General features: G+C 54.6%; 10 non-coding genes across 10 annotated transcripts; 5 read left to right on the top strand and 5 right to left on the bottom strand.

The window, feature by feature from the left end:
- The first annotated feature begins 681 nt into the window (after window positions 1–681).
- LOC148678790 (U1 spliceosomal RNA) lies at window positions 682–845 on the top strand. Its single transcript, XR_015940331.1, has one exon. It is a non-coding gene; the product is annotated as a U1 spliceosomal RNA (small nuclear RNA).
- A 1,391-nt stretch (window positions 846–2,236) lies between these two features.
- LOC148678789 (5S ribosomal RNA) lies at window positions 2,237–2,355 on the bottom strand. The gene has a single exon (XR_015940500.1). It is a non-coding gene; the product is annotated as a 5S ribosomal RNA (ribosomal RNA).
- Window positions 2,356–4,189: 1,834 nt separating this feature from the next.
- Window positions 4,190–4,353, top strand: LOC148678788 (U1 spliceosomal RNA). The gene has a single exon (XR_015940311.1). It is a non-coding gene; the product is annotated as a U1 spliceosomal RNA (small nuclear RNA).
- Window positions 4,354–5,744: 1,391 nt separating this feature from the next.
- Window positions 5,745–5,863, bottom strand: LOC148678787 (5S ribosomal RNA). The gene has a single exon (XR_015940499.1). It is a non-coding gene; the product is annotated as a 5S ribosomal RNA (ribosomal RNA).
- A 1,823-nt stretch (window positions 5,864–7,686) lies between these two features.
- Window positions 7,687–7,850, top strand: LOC148678786 (U1 spliceosomal RNA). Its single transcript, XR_015940255.1, has one exon. It is a non-coding gene; the product is annotated as a U1 spliceosomal RNA (small nuclear RNA).
- Window positions 7,851–9,241: 1,391 nt separating this feature from the next.
- On the bottom strand, window positions 9,242–9,360 carry LOC148678785 (5S ribosomal RNA). Its single transcript, XR_015940489.1, has one exon. It is a non-coding gene; the product is annotated as a 5S ribosomal RNA (ribosomal RNA).
- A 1,834-nt stretch (window positions 9,361–11,194) lies between these two features.
- Window positions 11,195–11,358, top strand: LOC148678784 (U1 spliceosomal RNA). The gene has a single exon (XR_015940240.1). It is a non-coding gene; the product is annotated as a U1 spliceosomal RNA (small nuclear RNA).
- A 1,387-nt stretch (window positions 11,359–12,745) lies between these two features.
- On the bottom strand, window positions 12,746–12,864 carry LOC148678783 (5S ribosomal RNA). Its single transcript, XR_015940488.1, has one exon. It is a non-coding gene; the product is annotated as a 5S ribosomal RNA (ribosomal RNA).
- Window positions 12,865–14,709: 1,845 nt separating this feature from the next.
- Window positions 14,710–14,873, top strand: LOC148678782 (U1 spliceosomal RNA). The gene has a single exon (XR_015940225.1). It is a non-coding gene; the product is annotated as a U1 spliceosomal RNA (small nuclear RNA).
- Window positions 14,874–16,262: 1,389 nt separating this feature from the next.
- Window positions 16,263–16,381, bottom strand: LOC148678781 (5S ribosomal RNA). Its single transcript, XR_015940487.1, has one exon. It is a non-coding gene; the product is annotated as a 5S ribosomal RNA (ribosomal RNA).
- Window positions 16,382–16,655: the final 274 nt, after the last annotated feature.

Genomic DNA, 16,655 nt, shown 5'->3' with positions numbered 1-16,655 from the left:
ATTCCCCGGCATTGTGGCCATTGTCGGTGCTCACACGCGATAAGATAAGGCGGAGGAGAGCGGGGCATGCCCAGCGCCAGACATTCAAGGAGGGGGCAGTGCGAGGTGAGGTGAGGTGAGGTGCGACACGCCGGAGCCCCGACGCTGCTAACGCGGAGCACTTGTTGGACTGGCATCGACAGGACGTGTGCGCTCGGAGCGAGCCTTCCCTGCGGCGGAGCGCGGGAACTTTCTCCCCCCCTCCCGCTGCAGGAGTTGTGTGCGCTGCAGCGGTGCCGAGAGAAAAGCACAGAAGGCAGCAGGCTCTGGAGAGCAGGTAAGAGACGGGGGCAGGCGAGCAGGCGAGCAGGCTCGTTTTTTTGGAAATTGCTGAAAAGGTTTGTTCGGTGTGTGGCAGGCGCACGTCGCGAGCTTGCGTGGCGATCTGCCGGCCTGGTGATATGTAAATGAGGCCGAATAACATCCCGGGACATGCTGCGGATGCGAAATGGCGACTGCAGATGTGTAGGAAACGACGCGCTCGTTTTCTCGCTTTGCCCTCGCTTTTGAGTGTTAGTGTGGCGTGTGAGTGTGCGAAAGAGTGGGCCCAGCAGGAGGCGGTGGCGTGCGGGGCGAGGAGCTGGCCTAGGCTGCGAGTACTGTGCTGTGAGTGCGGCCCGCTTGCAGGGGCCTGTACAACTCATACTTACCTGGCAGGGGAGATACCTTGATCAAGAAGGAGGTTCACCCAGGGCGAGGCTCGGCCATTGCACTCCGGCTGTGCTGACCCCTGCGAATTCCCCAAATGTGGGAATCTCGACTGCATAATTTCTGGTAGTGGGGGACTGCGTTCGCGCTCTCCCCTGATGTGCTTGGTCCAAGAACAGATGCAGCAGTGCGGGCGGCTTTGCCGTCTGCTGGGGAGCTGTGCTTGGTGCCGATGAAGCGGCTCCAGCGATGGAGGTGACTACAGAACCGCCCTGGGCTTTTTTGCGAGCACCGCCTGACAACGTGGTCCTCCTTTTCATGCCCGCTACAGCCAGAACGCTATTTGTATAACCACAAAAAACAATCTTGTGCTTATACACGTTAAATGTTCACCTCGTGACAAGGTACTTCACTTGTGATCTTTCAGCTTGTCTGACCCTGGTGGTCTGGCTGACTTTTGCTTTCTCCCGCTCTCTGTCCTGGGACAGTAATCCTTTATTGTTTTTCTCACACTCCATCAGTTTGACTTTGTAGTTCAGTCTGTTGCCCGTGTGTGTGTGTGTACCAGTTTGTAGTGCAATGTAACCTGACTACCTTACGTCCTGCACTCATAATATAATATATATATAGAGAGAGAGAGAAATACTGTATATCTTAAGAACAAAATCCAACACCAAAAGCTCTTCATGAGTCATTATACCCCAGCATTGAAACCGAGTTCTTACCAGCATGCAACACATTGCTCATCCAACCAGAAGATCAAGGTGTGATGGTCAACTTGAAGTGCATGAAGTAGGAGTAAAAGCAGTACCCCGAAGCAGGACCACAATTCGAAAGGAGTGGATGCCACTATTTCTCTTATTTTCTTAGTTATAGGTCCATGGAAGCATTTCAAGCTCATTACACTACTCCTCCTGGACATGAATTCCCTTTTCAAAGCGAGTCTTTTTGCTGTAGTTTGCATGGTTTAGGATGCTGATCGAGGTTAGCCTTGATTTGGTCATGGGGGCCTCGGTACTGTATGCTAATGCTAAAGACAGTTCACCAGTTTTCTGATTGTTGGGTTCTGTATCAGTGCAGGAATGTCAAATAGTGAATGGCTGTACCTCTGTTGTATCCGTGCTCAATGAACGAAATCGGTTATAAATGAATGTATGTATATTTGTACGCAAAACGAGTTGTTTATTGACTGACCTTCAATTGCAGATTTAGAGGCAGCTTCGATATTCGTTTTACAGCCGTTTTTTTTTCATATGAATCACACGCATGCCATTCAAAGGGCCACTTTAGCGATGAGCAGATTGATCCATGTTTCTTGTGCATCTGAAGGGATGTGAGGGAGCTTCTCTTTCTGAACTGGCATGCCTTAAAAATGGACGACCGTCGCGATACCGTTTGCCAGTCAGTGTTGCTGAATGAAACAAAAGTGGGAAGATTGAAATGTTTGGTCTTTTCGTGAGCACCCCGGGAAATAAATGTCCATAGTCGAGGGTTTTTCCTCCCAAAGCCTACGGCACCAACGGCGACCCCTGCTGGCCGAGAGAGCAAAAGCTTACAGCACCTGGTATTCCCAGGCGGTCTCCCATCCAAGTACTAACCAGGCCCGACCCTGCTTAGCTTCCGAGATCAGACGAGATCGGGCGTGTTCAGGGTGGTGTGGCCGTAAGCGAAAGCAACGGCGCCTGACTCGCTACTTGAAGCTGTGTGTGGCGGGGGCTCCGTGCCCCCCGAGCGGGACTCAAGGATCGTTCGTGTGCAACTCTTTGGAAAGGAGCTGCTTTCCAAATCGCATTGCGTGCCTGGATGTTGGCCACTGTGCGACTGTGCGACTGTGCTCCCTTCAGTTGCCTGGCCCTGCTCTTGCCCCGCACTGGAGCAGGACAAATAAACTGCACGGAGGAGCAACAGGCAAGTCTTCACCAGACAAAAACCTCCAGTGCACAGCACACTGCAAACATTTCGGGGCTGTCGCGTGTTTATTTCAGCACATAAAGCGCGCGGCGCCTCCGCCCTCTTGTGGCCTTGCGGCGTCAGAGCAAGAGGCTCCTTCTCGCTGCCCTTCCGCTGTGTTGCAGGGCCCCGAGAGGGAACCCGGAGCGCGCACTTTGTGGGGGGGCGGGGGACCGCGTTCGCGCTCTGCCCCCGGTCTCTTGCGCGAGTACTAAATCTCACGGCGCCAGCCAGCGGCCAGGAGACGAGTACAATTTCGCGGGACAGGGGGGCCTCGTCATTGATCGTTACAGGTGAGACGGGGATTAGGAGGAGACCCCGACTGATGGGTGACACCGCCGTGACTCCTCGAGAGAGACGCCCTGGGATTTGGAACGGCCAAGGAGGGTCAGGACACCTCGGTTTGACGCCTCCCCCCGAAGGACGGCGCCTGTTTGTGCAGCAGAGTGTCGCCATCAGGAGGCTGGGGCATAAGAGGGCCACACAGCCCGCAGGGTGAGCGCTCCCTACTGGTCCCAGTCACACCTCTTGCAGGAGCAGCAGCAGCCTGAGCTTTCCCGGGGGGGAAGCTCCCATCCGGGTGCCGGCCAGGCTCACACCTGCTGGGCTGCTGGGGGTGAGCCCAGTCGAGAGTCGCAGGGCGAGAGCTAGTCACCGGGGAGAAACGATACAAGTGAAGGATTGCTCGGCCCTCGGCACTTGAAAAGACCGACAAATGACTCGTTCCCGCCGGAGCTGATTGTACCTGCATGTGTCGTGTCGTCTTCTTCCCCCGCCCCGCTGTGTTTGCTGTATTGTCTCTGAAGCCGGCCCCCCCGAGACGAGACGGGCTGTTCCTGTGCCCCAATTAACACTTTACAGGTGCCATTCCCCGGCATTGTGGCCATTGTCGGTGCTCACACGCGATAAGATAAGGCGGAGGAGAGCGGGGCATGCCCAGCGCCAGACATTCAAGGAGGGGGCAGTGCGAGGTGAGGTGAGGTGAGGTGAGGTGCGACACGCCGGAGCCCCGACGCTGCTAACGCGGAGCACTTGTTGGACTGGCATCGACAGGACGTGTGCGCTCGGAGCGAGCCTTCCCTGCGGCGGAGCGCGGGAACTTTCTCCCCCCCTCCCGCTGCAGGAGTTGTGTGCGCTGCAGCGGTGCCGAGAGAAAAGCACAGAAGGCAGCAGGCTCTGGAGAGCAGGTAAGAGACGGGGGCAGGCGAGCAGGCGAGCAGGCTCGTTTTTTTGGAAATTGCTGAAAAGGTTTGTTCGGTGTGTGGCAGGCGCACGTCGCGAGCTTGCGTGGCGATCTGCCGGCCTGGTGATATGTAAATGAGGCCGAATAACATCCCGGGACATGCTGCGGATGCGAAATGGCGACTGCAGATGTGTAGGAAACGACGCGCTCGTTTTCTCGCTTTGCCCTCGCTTTTGAGTGTTAGTGTGGCGTGTGAGTGTGCGAAAGAGTGGGCCCAGCAGGAGGCGGTGGCGTGCGGGGCGAGGAGCTGGCCTAGGCTGCGAGTACTGTGCTGTGAGTGCGGCCCGCTTGCAGGGGCCTGTACAACTCATACTTACCTGGCAGGGGAGATACCTTGATCAAGAAGGAGGTTCACCCAGGGCGAGGCTCGGCCATTGCACTCCGGCTGTGCTGACCCCTGCGAATTCCCCAAATGTGGGAATCTCGACTGCATAATTTCTGGTAGTGGGGGACTGCGTTCGCGCTCTCCCCTGATGTGCTTGGTCCAAGAACAGATGCAGCAGTGCGGGCGGCTTTGCCGTCTGCTGGGGAGCTGTGCTGGGTGCCGATGAAGCGGCTCCAGCGATGGGGGTGACTACAGAACCGCCCTGGGCTTTTTCGCGAGCACCGCCTGACAACGTGGTCCTCCTTTTCATGCCCGCTACAGCCAGAACGCTATTTGTATAACCACAAAAAACAATCTTGTGCTTATACACGTTAAATGTTCACCTCGTGACAAGGTACTTCAATTGTGATCTTTCAGCTTGTCTGACCCTGGTGGTCTGGCTGACTTTTGCTTTCTCCCGCTCTCTGTCCGGGGACAGTAATCCTTTATTGTTTTTCTCACACTCCATCAGTTTGACTTTGTAGTTCAGTCTGTTGCCCGTGTGTGTGTGTGTACCAGTTTGTAGTGCAATGTAACCTGACTACCTTACGTCCTGCACTCATAATATAATATATATATAGAGAGAGAGAGAAATACTGTATATCTTAAGAACAAAATCCAACACCAAAAGCTCTTCATGAGTCATTATACCCCAGCATTGAAACCGAGTTCTTACCAGCATGCAACACATTGCTCATCCAACCAGAAGATCAAGGTGTGATGGTCAACTTGAAGTGCATGAAGTAGGAGTAAAAGCAGTACCCCGAAGCAGGACCACAATTCGAAAGGAGTGGATGCCACTATTTCTCTTATTTTCTTAGTTATAGGTCCATGGAAGCATTTCAAGCTCATTACACTACTCCTCCTGGACATGAATTCCCTTTTCAAAGCGAGTCTTTTTGCTGTAGTTTGCATGGTTTAGGATGCTGATCGAGGTTAGCCTTGATTTGGTCATGGGGGCCTCGGTACTGTATGCTAATGCTAAAGACAGTTCACCAGTTTTCTGATTGTTGGGTTCTGTATCAGTGCAGGAATGTCAAATAGTGAATGGCTGTACCTCTGTTGTATCCGTGCTCAATGAACGAAATCGGTTATAAATGAATGTATGTATATTTGTACGCAAAACGAGTTGTTTATTGACTGACCTTCAATTGCAGATTTAGAGGCAGCTTCGATATTCGTTTTACAGCCGTTTTTTTTTCATATGAATCACACGCATGCCATTCAAAGGGCCACTTTAGCGATGAGCAGATTGATCCATGTTTCTTGTGCATCTGAAGGGATGTGAGGGAGCTTCTCTTTCTGAACTGGCATGCCTTAAAAATGGACGACCGTCGCGATACCGTTTGCCAGTCAGTGTTGCTGAATGAAACAAAAGTGGGAAGATTGAAATGTTTGGTCTTTTCGTGAGCACCCCGGGAAATAAATGTCCATAGTCGAGGGTTTTTCCTCCCAAAGCCTACGGCACCAACGGCGACCCCTGCTGGCCGAGAGAGCAAAAGCTTACAGCACCTGGTATTCCCAGGCGGTCTCCCATCCAAGTACTAACCAGGCCCGACCCTGCTTAGCTTCCGAGATCAGACGAGATCGGGCGTGTTCAGGGTGGTGTGGCCGTAAGCGAAAGCAACGGCGCCTGACTCGCTACTTGAAGCTGTGTGTGGCGGGGGCTCCGTGCCCCCCGAGCGGGACTCAAGGATCGTTCGTGTGCAACTCTTTGGAAAGGAGCTGCTTTCCAAATCGCATTGCGTGCCTGGATGTTGGCGACTGTGCGACTGTGCGACTGTGCTCCCTTCAGTTGCCTGGCCCTGCTCTTGCCCCGCACTGGAGCAGGACAAATAAACTGCACGGAGGAGCAACAGGCAAGTCTTCACCAGACAAAAACCTCCAGTGCACAGCACACTGCAAACATTTCGGGGCTGTCGCGTGTTTATTTCAGCACATAAAGCGCGCGGCGCCTCCGCCCTCTTGTGGCCTTGCGGCGTCAGAGCAAGAGGCTCCTTCTCGCTGCCCTTCCGCTGTGTTGCAGGGCCCCGAGAGGGAACCCGGAGCGCGCACTTTGTGGGGGGGCGGGGGACCGCGTTCGCGCTCTGCCCCCGGTCTCTTGCGCGAGTACTAAATCTCACGGCGCCAGCCAGCGGCCAGGAGACGAGTACAATTTCGCGGGACAGGGGGGCCTCGTCATTGATCGTTACAGGTGAGACGGGGATTAGGAGGAGACCCCGACTGATGGGTGACACCGCCGTGACTCCTCGAGAGAGACGCCCTGGGATTTGGAACGGCCAAGGAGGGTCAGGACACCTCGGTTTGACGCCTCCCCCCGAAGGACGGCGCCTGTTTGTGCAGCAGAGTGTCGCCATCAGGAGGCTGGGGCATAAGAGGGCCACACAGCCCGCAGGGTGAGCGCTCCCTACTGGTCCCAGTCACACCTCTTGCAGGAGCAGCAGCAGCCTGAGCTTTCCCGGGGGGGAAGCTCCCATCCGGGTGCCGGCCAGGCTCACACCTGCTGGGCTGCTGGGGGTGAGCCCAGTCGAGAGTCGCAGGGCGAGAGCTAGTCACCGGGGAGAAACGATACAAGTGAAGGATTGCTCGGCCCTCGGCACTTGAAAAGACCGACAAATGACTCGTTCCCGCCGGAGCTGATTGTACCTGCATGTGTCGTGTCGTCTTCTTCCCCCGCCCCGCTGTGTTTGCTGTATTGTCTCTGAAGCCGGCCCCCCCGAGACGAGACGGGCTGTTCCTGTGCCCCAATTAACACTTTACAGGTGCCATTCCCCGGCATTGTGGCCATTGTCGGTGCTCACACGCGATAAGATAAGGCGGAGGAGAGCGGGGCATGCCCAGCGCCAGACATTCAAGGAGGGGGCAGTGCGAGGTGAGGTGAGGTGAGGTGAGGTGCGACACGCCGGAGCCCCGACGCTGCTAACGCGGAGCACTTGTTGGACTGGCATCGACAGGACGTGTGCGCTCGGAGCGAGCCTTCCCTGCGGCGGAGCGCGGGAACTTTCTCCCCCCCTCCCGCTGCAGGAGTTGTGTGCGCTGCAGCGGTGCCGAGAGAAAAGCACAGAAGGCAGCAGGCTCTGGAGAGCAGGTAAGAGACGGAGGCGAGCAGGCTCGTTTTTTTTGGAAATTGCTGAAAAGGTTTGTTCGGTGTGTGGCAGGCGCACGTCGCGAGCTTGCGTGGCGATCTGCCGGCCTGGTGATATGTAAATGAGGCCGAATTGCATCCCGGGACATGCTGCGGATGCGAAATGGCGACTGCAGATGTGTAGGAAACGACGCGCTCGTTTTCTCGCTTTGCCCTCGCTTTTGAGTGTTAGTGTGGCGTGTGAGTGTGCGAAAGAGTGGGCCCAGCAGGAGGCGGTGGCGTGCGGGGCGAGGAGCTGGCCTAGGCTGCGAGTACTGTGCTGTGAGTGCGGCCCGCTTGCAGGGGCCTGTACAACTCATACTTACCTGGCAGGGGAGATACCTTGATCAAGAAGGAGGTTCACCCAGGGCGAGGCTCGGCCATTGCACTCCGGCTGTGCTGACCCCTGCGAATTCCCCAAATGTGGGAATCTCGACTGCATAATTTCTGGTAGTGGGGGACTGCGTTCGCGCTCTCCCCTGATGTGCTTGGTCCAAGAACAGATGCGGCAGTGCGGGCGGCTTTGCCGTCTGCTGGGGAGCTGTGCTGGGTGCCGATGAAGCGGCTCCAGCGATGGGGGTGACTACAGAACCGCCCTGGGCTTTTTCGCGAGCACCGCCTGACAACGTGGTCCTCCTTTTCATGCCCGCTACAGCCAGAACGCTATTTGTATAACCACAAAAAACAATCTTGTGCTTATACACGTTAAATGTTCACCTCGTGACAAGGTACTTCACTTGTGATCTTTCAGCTTGTCTGACCCTGGTGGTCTGGCTGACTTTTGCTTTCTCCCGCTCTCTGTCCGGGGACAGTAATCCTTTATTGTTTTTCTCACACTCCATCAGTTTGACTTTGTAGTTCAGTCTGTTGCCCGTGTGTGTGTGTGTACCAGTTTGTAGTGCAATGTAACCTGACTACCTTACGTCCTGCACTCATAATATAATATATATATAGAGAGAGAGAGAAATACTGTATATCTTAAGAACAAAATCCAACACCAAAAGCTCTTCATGAGTCATTATACCCCAGCATTGAAACCGAGTTCTTACCAGCATGCAACACATTGCTCATCCAACCAGAAGATCAAGGTGTGATGGTCAACTTGAAGTGCATGAAGTAGGAGTAAAAGCAGTACCCCGAAGCAGGACCACAATTCGAAAGGAGTGGATGCCACTATTTCTCTTATTTTCTTAGTTATAGGTCCATGGAAGCATTTCAAGCTCATTACACTACTCCTCCTGGACATGAATTCCCTTTTCAAAGCGAGTCTTTTTGCTGTAGTTTGCATGGTTTAGGATGCTGATCGAGGTTAGCCTTGATTTGGTCATGGGGGCCTCGGTACTGTATGCTAATGCTAAAGACAGTTCACCAGTTTTCTGATTGTTGGGTTCTGTATCAGTGCAGGAATGTCAAATAGTGAATGGCTGTACCTCTGTTGTATCCGTGCTCAATGAACGAAATCGGTTATAAATGAATGTATGTATATTTGTACGCAAAACGAGTTGTTTATTGACTGACCTTCAATTGCAGATTTAGAGGCAGCTTCGATATTCGTTTTACAGCCGTTTTTTTTTCATATGAATCACACGCATGCCATTCAAAGGGCCACTTTAGCGATGAGCAGATTGATCCATGTTTCTTGTGCATCTGAAGGGATGTGAGGGAGCTTCTCTTTCTGAACTGGCATGCCTTAAAAATGGACGACCGTCGCGATACCGTTTGCCAGTCAGTGTTGCTGAATGAAACAAAAGTGGGAAGATTGAAATGTTTGGTCTTTTCGTGAGCACCCCGGGAAATAAATGTCCATAGTCGAGGGTTTTTCCTCCCAAAGCCTACGGCACCAACGGCGACCCCTGCTGGCCGAGAGAGCAAAAGCTTACAGCACCTGGTATTCCCAGGCGGTCTCCCATCCAAGTACTAACCAGGCCCGACCCTGCTTAGCTTCCGAGATCAGACGAGATCGGGCGTGTTCAGGGTGGTGTGGCCGTAAGCGAAAGCAACGGCGCCTGACTCGCTACTTGAAGCTGTGTGTGGCGGGGGCTCCGTGCCCCCCGAGCGGGACTCAAGGATCGTTCGTGTGCAACTCTTTGGAAAGGAGCTGCTTTCCAAATCGCATTGCGTGCCTGGATGTTGGCCACTGTGCGACTGTGCGACTGTGCTCCCTTCAGTTGCCTGGCCCTGCTCTTGCCCCGCACTGGAGCAGGACAAATAAACTGCACGGAGGAGCAACAGGCAAGTCTTCACCAGACAAAAACCTCCAGTGCACAGCACACTGCAAACATTTCGGGGCTGTCGCGTGTTTATTTCAGCACATAAAGCGCGCGGCGCCTCCGCCCTCTTGTGGCCTTGCGGCGTCAGAGCAAGAGGCTCCTTCTCGCTGCCCTTCCGCTGTGTTGCAGGGCCCCGAGAGGGAACCCGGAGCGCGCACTTTGTGGGGGGGCGGGGGACCGCGTTCGCGCTCTGCCCCCGGTCTCTTGCGCGAGTACTAAATCTCACGGCGCCAGCCAGCGGCCAGGAGACGAGTACAATTTCGCGGGACAGGGGGGCCTCGTCATTGATCGTTACAGGTGAGACGGGGATTAGGAGGAGACCCCGACTGATGGGTGACACCGCCGTGACTCCTCGAGAGAGACGCCCTGGGATTTGGAACGGCCAAGGAGGGTCAGGACACCTCGGTTTGACGCCTCCCCCCGAAGGACGGCGCCTGTTTGTGCAGCAGAGTGTCGCCATCAGGAGGCTGGGGCATAAGAGGGCCACACAGCCCGCAGGGTGAGCGCTCCCTACTGGTCCCAGTCACACCTCTTGCAGGAGCAGCAGCAGCCTGAGCTTTCCCGGGGGGGAAGCTCCCATCCGGGTGCCGGCCAGGCTCACACCTGCTGGGCTGCTGGGGGTGAGCCCAGTCGAGAGTCGCAGGGCGAGAGCTAGTCACCGGGGAGAAACGATACAAGTGAAGGATTGCTCGGCCCTCGGCACTTGAAAAGACCGACAAATGACTCGTTCCCGCCGGAGCTGATTGTACCTGCATGTGTCGTGTCGTCTTCTTCCCCCGCCCCGCTGTGTTTGCTGTATTGTCTCTGAAGCCGGCCCCCCCGAGACGAGACGGGCTGTTCCTGTGCCCCAATTAACACTTTACAGGTGCCATTCCCCGGCATTGTGGCCATTGTCGGTGCTCACACGCGATAAGATAAGGCGGAGGAGAGCGGGGCATGCCCAGCGCCAGACATTCAAGGAGGGGGCAGTGCGAGGTGAGGTGAGGTGAGGTGAGGTGCGACACGCCGGAGCCCCGACGCTGCTAACGCGGAGCACTTGTTGGACTGGCATCGACAGGACGTGTGCGCTCGGAGCGAGCCTTCCCTGCGGCGGAGCGCGGGAACTTTCTCCCCCCCTCCCGCTGCAGGAGTTGTGTGCGCTGCAGCGGTGCCGAGAGAAAAGCACAGAAGGCAGCAGGCTCTGGAGAGCAGGTAAGAGACGGGGGCAGGCGAGCAGGCGAGCAGGCTCGTTTTTTTGGAAATTGCTGAAAAGGTTTGTTCGGTGTGTGGCAGGCGCACGTCGCGAGCTTGCGTGGCGATCTGCCGGCCTGGTGATATGTAAATGAGGCCGAATAACATCCCGGGACATGCTGCGGATGCGAAATGGCGACTGCAGATGTGTAGGAAACGACGCGCTCGTTTTCTCGCTTTGCCCTCGCTTTTGAGTGTTAGTGTGGCGTGTGAGTGTGCGAAAGAGTGGGCCCAGCAGGAGGCGGTGGCGTGCGGGGCGAGGAGCTGGCCTAGGCTGCGAGTACTGTGCTGTGAGTGCGGGCCGCTTGCAGGGGCCTGTACAACTCATACTTACCTGGCAGGGGAGATACCTTGATCAAGAAGGAGGTTCACCCAGGGCGAGGCTCGGCCATTGCACTCCGGCTGTGCTGACCCCTGCGAATTCCCCAAATGTGGGAATCTCGACTGCATAATTTCTGGTAGTGGGGGACTGCGTTCGCGCTCTCCCCTGATGTGCTTGGTCCAATAACAGATGCAGCAGTGCGGGCGGCTTTGCCGTCTGCTGGGGAGCTGTGCTGGGTGCCGATGAAGCGGCTCCAGCGATGGGGGTGACTACAGAACCGCCCTGGGCTTTTTCGCGAGCACCGCCTGACAACGTGGTCCTCCTTTTCATGCCCGCTACAGCCAGAACGCTATTTGTATAACCACAAAAAACAATTTTGTGCTTATACACGTTAAATGTTCACCTCGTGACAAGGTACTTCAATTGTGATCTTTCAGCTTGTCTGACCCTGGTGGTCTGGCTGACTTTTGCTTTCTCCCGCTCTCTGTCCGGGGACAGTAATCCTTTATTGTTTTTCTCACACTCCATCAGTTTGACTTTGTAGTTCAGTCTGTTGCCCGTGTGTGTGTACCAGTTTGTAGTGCAATGTAACCTGACTACCTTACGTCCTGCACTCATAATATAATATATATATAGAGAGAGAGAGAAATACTGTATATCTTAAGAACAAAATCCAACACCAAAAGCTCTTCATGAGTCATTATACCCCAGCATTGAAACCGAGTTCTTACCAGCATGCAACACATTGCTCATCCAACCAGAAGATCAAGGTGTGATGGTCAACTTGAAGTGCATGAAGTAGGAGTAAAAGCAGTACCCCGAAGCAGGACCACAATTCGAAAGGAGTGGATGCCACTATTTCTCTTATTTTCTTAGTTATAGGTCCATGGAAGCATTTCAAGCTCATTACACTACTCCTCCTGGACATGAATTCCCTTTTCAAAGCGAGTCTTTTTGCTGTAGTTTGCATGGTTTAGGATGCTGATCGAGGTTAGCCTTGATTTGGTCATGGGGGCCTCGGTACTGTATGCTAATGCTAAAGACAGTTCACCAGTTTTCTGATTGTTGGGTTCTGTATCAGTGCAGGAATGTCAAATAGTGAATGGCTGTACCTCTGTTGTATCCGTGCTCAATGAACGAAATCGGTTATAAATGAATGTATGTATATTTGTACGCAAAACGAGTTGTTTATTGACTGACCTTCAATTGCAGATTTAGAGGCAGCTTCGATATTCGTTTTACAGCCGTTTTTTTTTCATATGAATCACACGCATGCCATTCAAAGGGCCACTTTAGCGATGAGCAGATTGATCCATGTTTCTTGTGCATCTGAAGGGATGTGAGGGAGCTTCTCTTTCTGAACTGGCATGCCTTAAAAATGGACGACCGTCGCGATACCGTTTGCCAGTCAGTGTTGCTGAATGAAACAAAAGTGGGAAGATTGAAATGTTTGGTCTTTTCGTGAGCACCCCGGGAAATAAATGTCCATAGTCGAGGGTTTTTCCTCCCAAAGCCTACGGCACCAACGGCGACCCCTGCTGGCCGAGAGAGCAAAAGCTTACAGCACCTGGTATTCCCAGGCGGTCTCCCATCCAAGTACTAACCAGGCCCGACCCTGCTTAGCTTCCGAGATCAGACGAGATCGGGCGTGTTCAGGGTGGTGTGGCCGTAAGCGAAAGCAACGGCGCCTGACTCGCTACTTGAAGCTGTGTGTGGCGGGGGCTCCGTGCCCCCCGAGCGGGACTCAAGGATCGTTCGTGTGCAACTCTTTGGAAAGGAGCTGCTTTCCAAATCGCATTGCGTGCCTGGATGTTGGCGACTGTGCGACTGTGCGACTGTGCTCCCTTCAGTTGCCTGGCCCTGCTCTTGCCCCGCACTGGAGCAGGACAAATAAACTGCACGGAGGAGCAACAGGCAAGTCTTCACCAGACAAAAACCTCCAGTGCACAGCACACTGCAAACATTTCGGGGCTGTCGCGTGTTTATTTCAGCACATAAAGCGCGCGGCGCCTCCGCCCTCTTGTGGCCTTGCGGCGTCAGAGCAAGAGGCTCCTTCTCGCTGCCCTTCCGCTGTGTTGCAGGGCCCCGAGAGGGAACCCGGAGCGCGCACTTTGTGGGGGGGCGGGGGACCGCGTTCGCGCTCTGCCCCCGGTCTCTTGCGCGAGTACTAAATCTCACGGCGCCAGCCAGCGGCCAGGAGACGAGTACAATTTCGCGGGACAGGGGGGCCTCGTCATTGATCGTTACAGGTGAGACGGGGATTAGGAGGAGACCCCGACTGATGGGTGACACCGCCGTGACTCCTTCTCGAGAGAGACGCCCTGGGATTTGGAACGGCCAAGGAGGGTCAGGACACCTCGGTTTGACGCCTCCCCCCGAAGGACGGCGCCTGTTTGTGCAGCAGAGTGTCGCCATCAGGAGGCTGGGGCATAAGAGGGCCACACAGCCCGCAGGGTGAGCGCTCCCTACTGGTCCCAGTCACACCTCTTGCAGGAGCAGCAGCAGCCTGAGCTTTCCCGGGGGGGAAGCTCCCATCCGGGTGCCGGCCAGGCTCACACCTGCTGGGCTGCCGGGGGTGAGCCCAGTCGAGAGTCGCAGGGCGAGACCTAGTCACCGGGGAGAAACGATACAAGTGAAGGATTGCTCGGCCCTCGGCACTTGAAAAGACCGACAAATGACTCGTTCCCGCCGGAGCTGATTGTACCTGCATGTGTCGTGTCGTCTTCTTCCCCCGCCCCGCTGTGTTTGCTGTATTGTCTCTGAAGCCGGCCCCCCCGAGACGAGACGGGCTGTTCCTGTGCCCCAATTAACACTTTACAGGTGCCATTCCCCGGCATTGTGGCCATTGTCGGTGCTCACACGCGATAAGATAAGGCGGAGGAGAGCGGGGCATGCCCAGCGCCAGACATTCAAGGAGGGGGCAGTGCGAGGTGAGGTGAGGTGAGGTGAGGTGCGACACGCCGGAGCCCCGACGCTGCTAACGCGGAGCACTTGTTGGACTGGCATCGAAAGGACGTGTGCGCTCGGAGCGAGCCTTCCCTGCGGCGGAGCGCGGGAACTTTCTCCCCCCCTCCCGCTGCAGGAGTTGTGTGCGCTGCAGCGGTGCCGAGAGAAAAGCACAGAAGGCAGCAGGCTCTGGAGAGCAGGTAAGAGACGGAGCCTTGTGGGCAGGCGAGCAGGCGAGCAGGCTCGTTTTTTTGGAAATTGCTGAAAAGGTTTGTTCGGTGTGTGGCAGGCGCACGTCGCGAGCTTGCGTGGCGATCTGCCGGCCTGGTGATATGTAAATGAGGCCGAATAACATCCCGGGACATGCTGCGGATGCGAAATGGCGACTGCAGATGTGTAGGAAACGACGCGCTCGTTTTCTCGCTTTGCCCTCGCTTTTGAGTGTTAGTGTGGCGTGTGAGTGTGCGAAAGAGTGGGCCCAGCAGGAGGCGGTGGCGTGCGGGGCGAGGAGCTGGCCTAGGCTGCGAGTACTGTGCTGTGAGTGCGGGCCGCTTGCAGGGGCCTGTACAACTCATACTTACCTGGCAGGGGAGATACCTTGATCAAGAAGGAGGTTCACCCAGGGCGAGGCTCGGCCATTGCACTCCGGCTGTGCTGACCCCTGCGAATTCCCCAAATGTGGGAATCTCGACTGCATAATTTCTGGTAGTGGGGGACTGCGTTCGCGCTCTCCCCTGATGTGCTTGGTCCAAGAACAGATGCAGCAGTGCGGGCGGCTTTGCCGTCTGCTGGGGAGCTGTGCTGGGTGCCGATGAAGCGGCTCCAGCGATGGGGGTGACTACAGAACCGCCCTGGGCTTTTTCGCGAGCACCGCCTGACAACGTGGTCCTCCTTTTCATGCCCGCTACAGCCAGAACGCTATTTGTATAACCACAAAAAACAATCTTGTGCTTATACACGTTAAATGTTCACCTCGTGACAAGGTACTTCAATTGTGATCTTTCAGCTTGTCTGACCCTGGTGGTCTGGCTGACTTTTGCTTTCTCCCGCTCTCTGTCCGGGGATAGTAATCCTTTATTGTTTTTCTCACACTCCATCAGTTTGACTTTGTAGTTCAGTCTGTTGCCCGTGTGTGTGTGTACCAGTTTGTAGTGCAATGTAACCTGACTACCTTACGTCCTGCACTCATAATATAATATATATATAGAGAGAGAGAGAAATACTGTATATCTTAAGAACAAAATCCAACACCAAAAGCTCTTCATGAGTCATTATACCCCAGCATTGAAACCGAGTTCTTACCAGCATGCAACACATTGCTCATCCAACCAGAAGATCAAGGTGTGATGGTCAACTTGAAGTGCATGAAGTAGGAGTAAAAGCAGTACCCCGAAGCAGGACCACAATTCGAAAGGAGTGGATGCCACTATTTCTCTTATTTTCTTAGTTATAGGTCCATGGAAGCATTTCAAGCTCATTACACTACTCCTCCTGGACATGAATTCCCTTTTCAAAGCGAGTCTTTTTGCTGTAGTTTGCATGGTTTAGGATGCTGATCGAGGTTAGCCTTGATTTGGTCATGGGGGCCTCGGTACTGTATGCTAATGCTAAAGACAGTTCACCAGTTTTCTGATTGTTGGGTTCTGTATCAGTGCAGGAATGTCAAATAGTGAATGGCTGTACCTCTGTTGTATCCGTGCTCAATGAACGAAATCGGTTATAAATGAATGTATGTATATTTGTACGCAAAACGAGTTGTTTATTGACTGACCTTCAATTGCAGATTTAGAGGCAGCTTCGATATTCGTTTTACAGCCGTTTTTTTTTCATATGAATCACACGCATGCCATTCAAAGGGCCACTTTAGCGATGAGCAGATTGATCCATGTTTCTTGTGCATCTGAAGGGATGTGAGGGAGCTTCTCTTTCTGAACTGGCATGCCTTAAAAATGGACGACCGTCGCGATACCGTTTGCCAGTCAGTGTTGCTGAATGAAACAAAAGTGGGAAGATTGAAATGTTTGGTCTTTTCGTGAGCACCCCGGGAAATAAATGTCCATAGTCGAGGGTTTTTCCTCCCAAAGCCTACGGCACCAACGGCGACCCCTGCTGGCCGAGAGAGCAAAAGCTTACAGCACCTGGTATTCCCAGGCGGTCTCCCATCCAAGTACTAACCAGGCCCGACCCTGCTTAGCTTCCGAGATCAGACGAGATCGGGCGTGTTCAGGGTGGTGTGGCCGTAAGCGAAAGCAACGGCGCCTGACTCGCTACTTGAAGCTGTGTGTGGCGGGGGCTCCGTGCCCCCCGAGCGGGACTCAAGGATCGTTCGTGTGCAACTCTTTGGAAAGGAGCTGCTTTCCAAATCGCATTGCGTGCCTGGATGTTGGCGACTGTGCGACTGTGCGACTGTGCTCCCTTCAGTTGCCTGGCCCTGCTCTTGCCCCGCACTGGAGCAGGACAAATAAACTGCACGGAGGAGCAACAGGCAAGTCTTCACCAGACAAAAACCTCCAGTGCAC

The sequence above is a fragment of the Lepisosteus platostomus genome, chromosome 1, assembly GCF_059453375.1.
Source record: "Lepisosteus platostomus isolate fLepPlt1 chromosome 1, fLepPlt1.hap1, whole genome shotgun sequence".
NCBI lineage: Eukaryota > Metazoa > Chordata > Actinopteri > Semionotiformes > Lepisosteidae > Lepisosteus > Lepisosteus platostomus.
The sequence above is the reverse complement of the archived record's forward strand: the minus strand, read 5'-3'. Positions and strand labels throughout refer to the sequence as shown.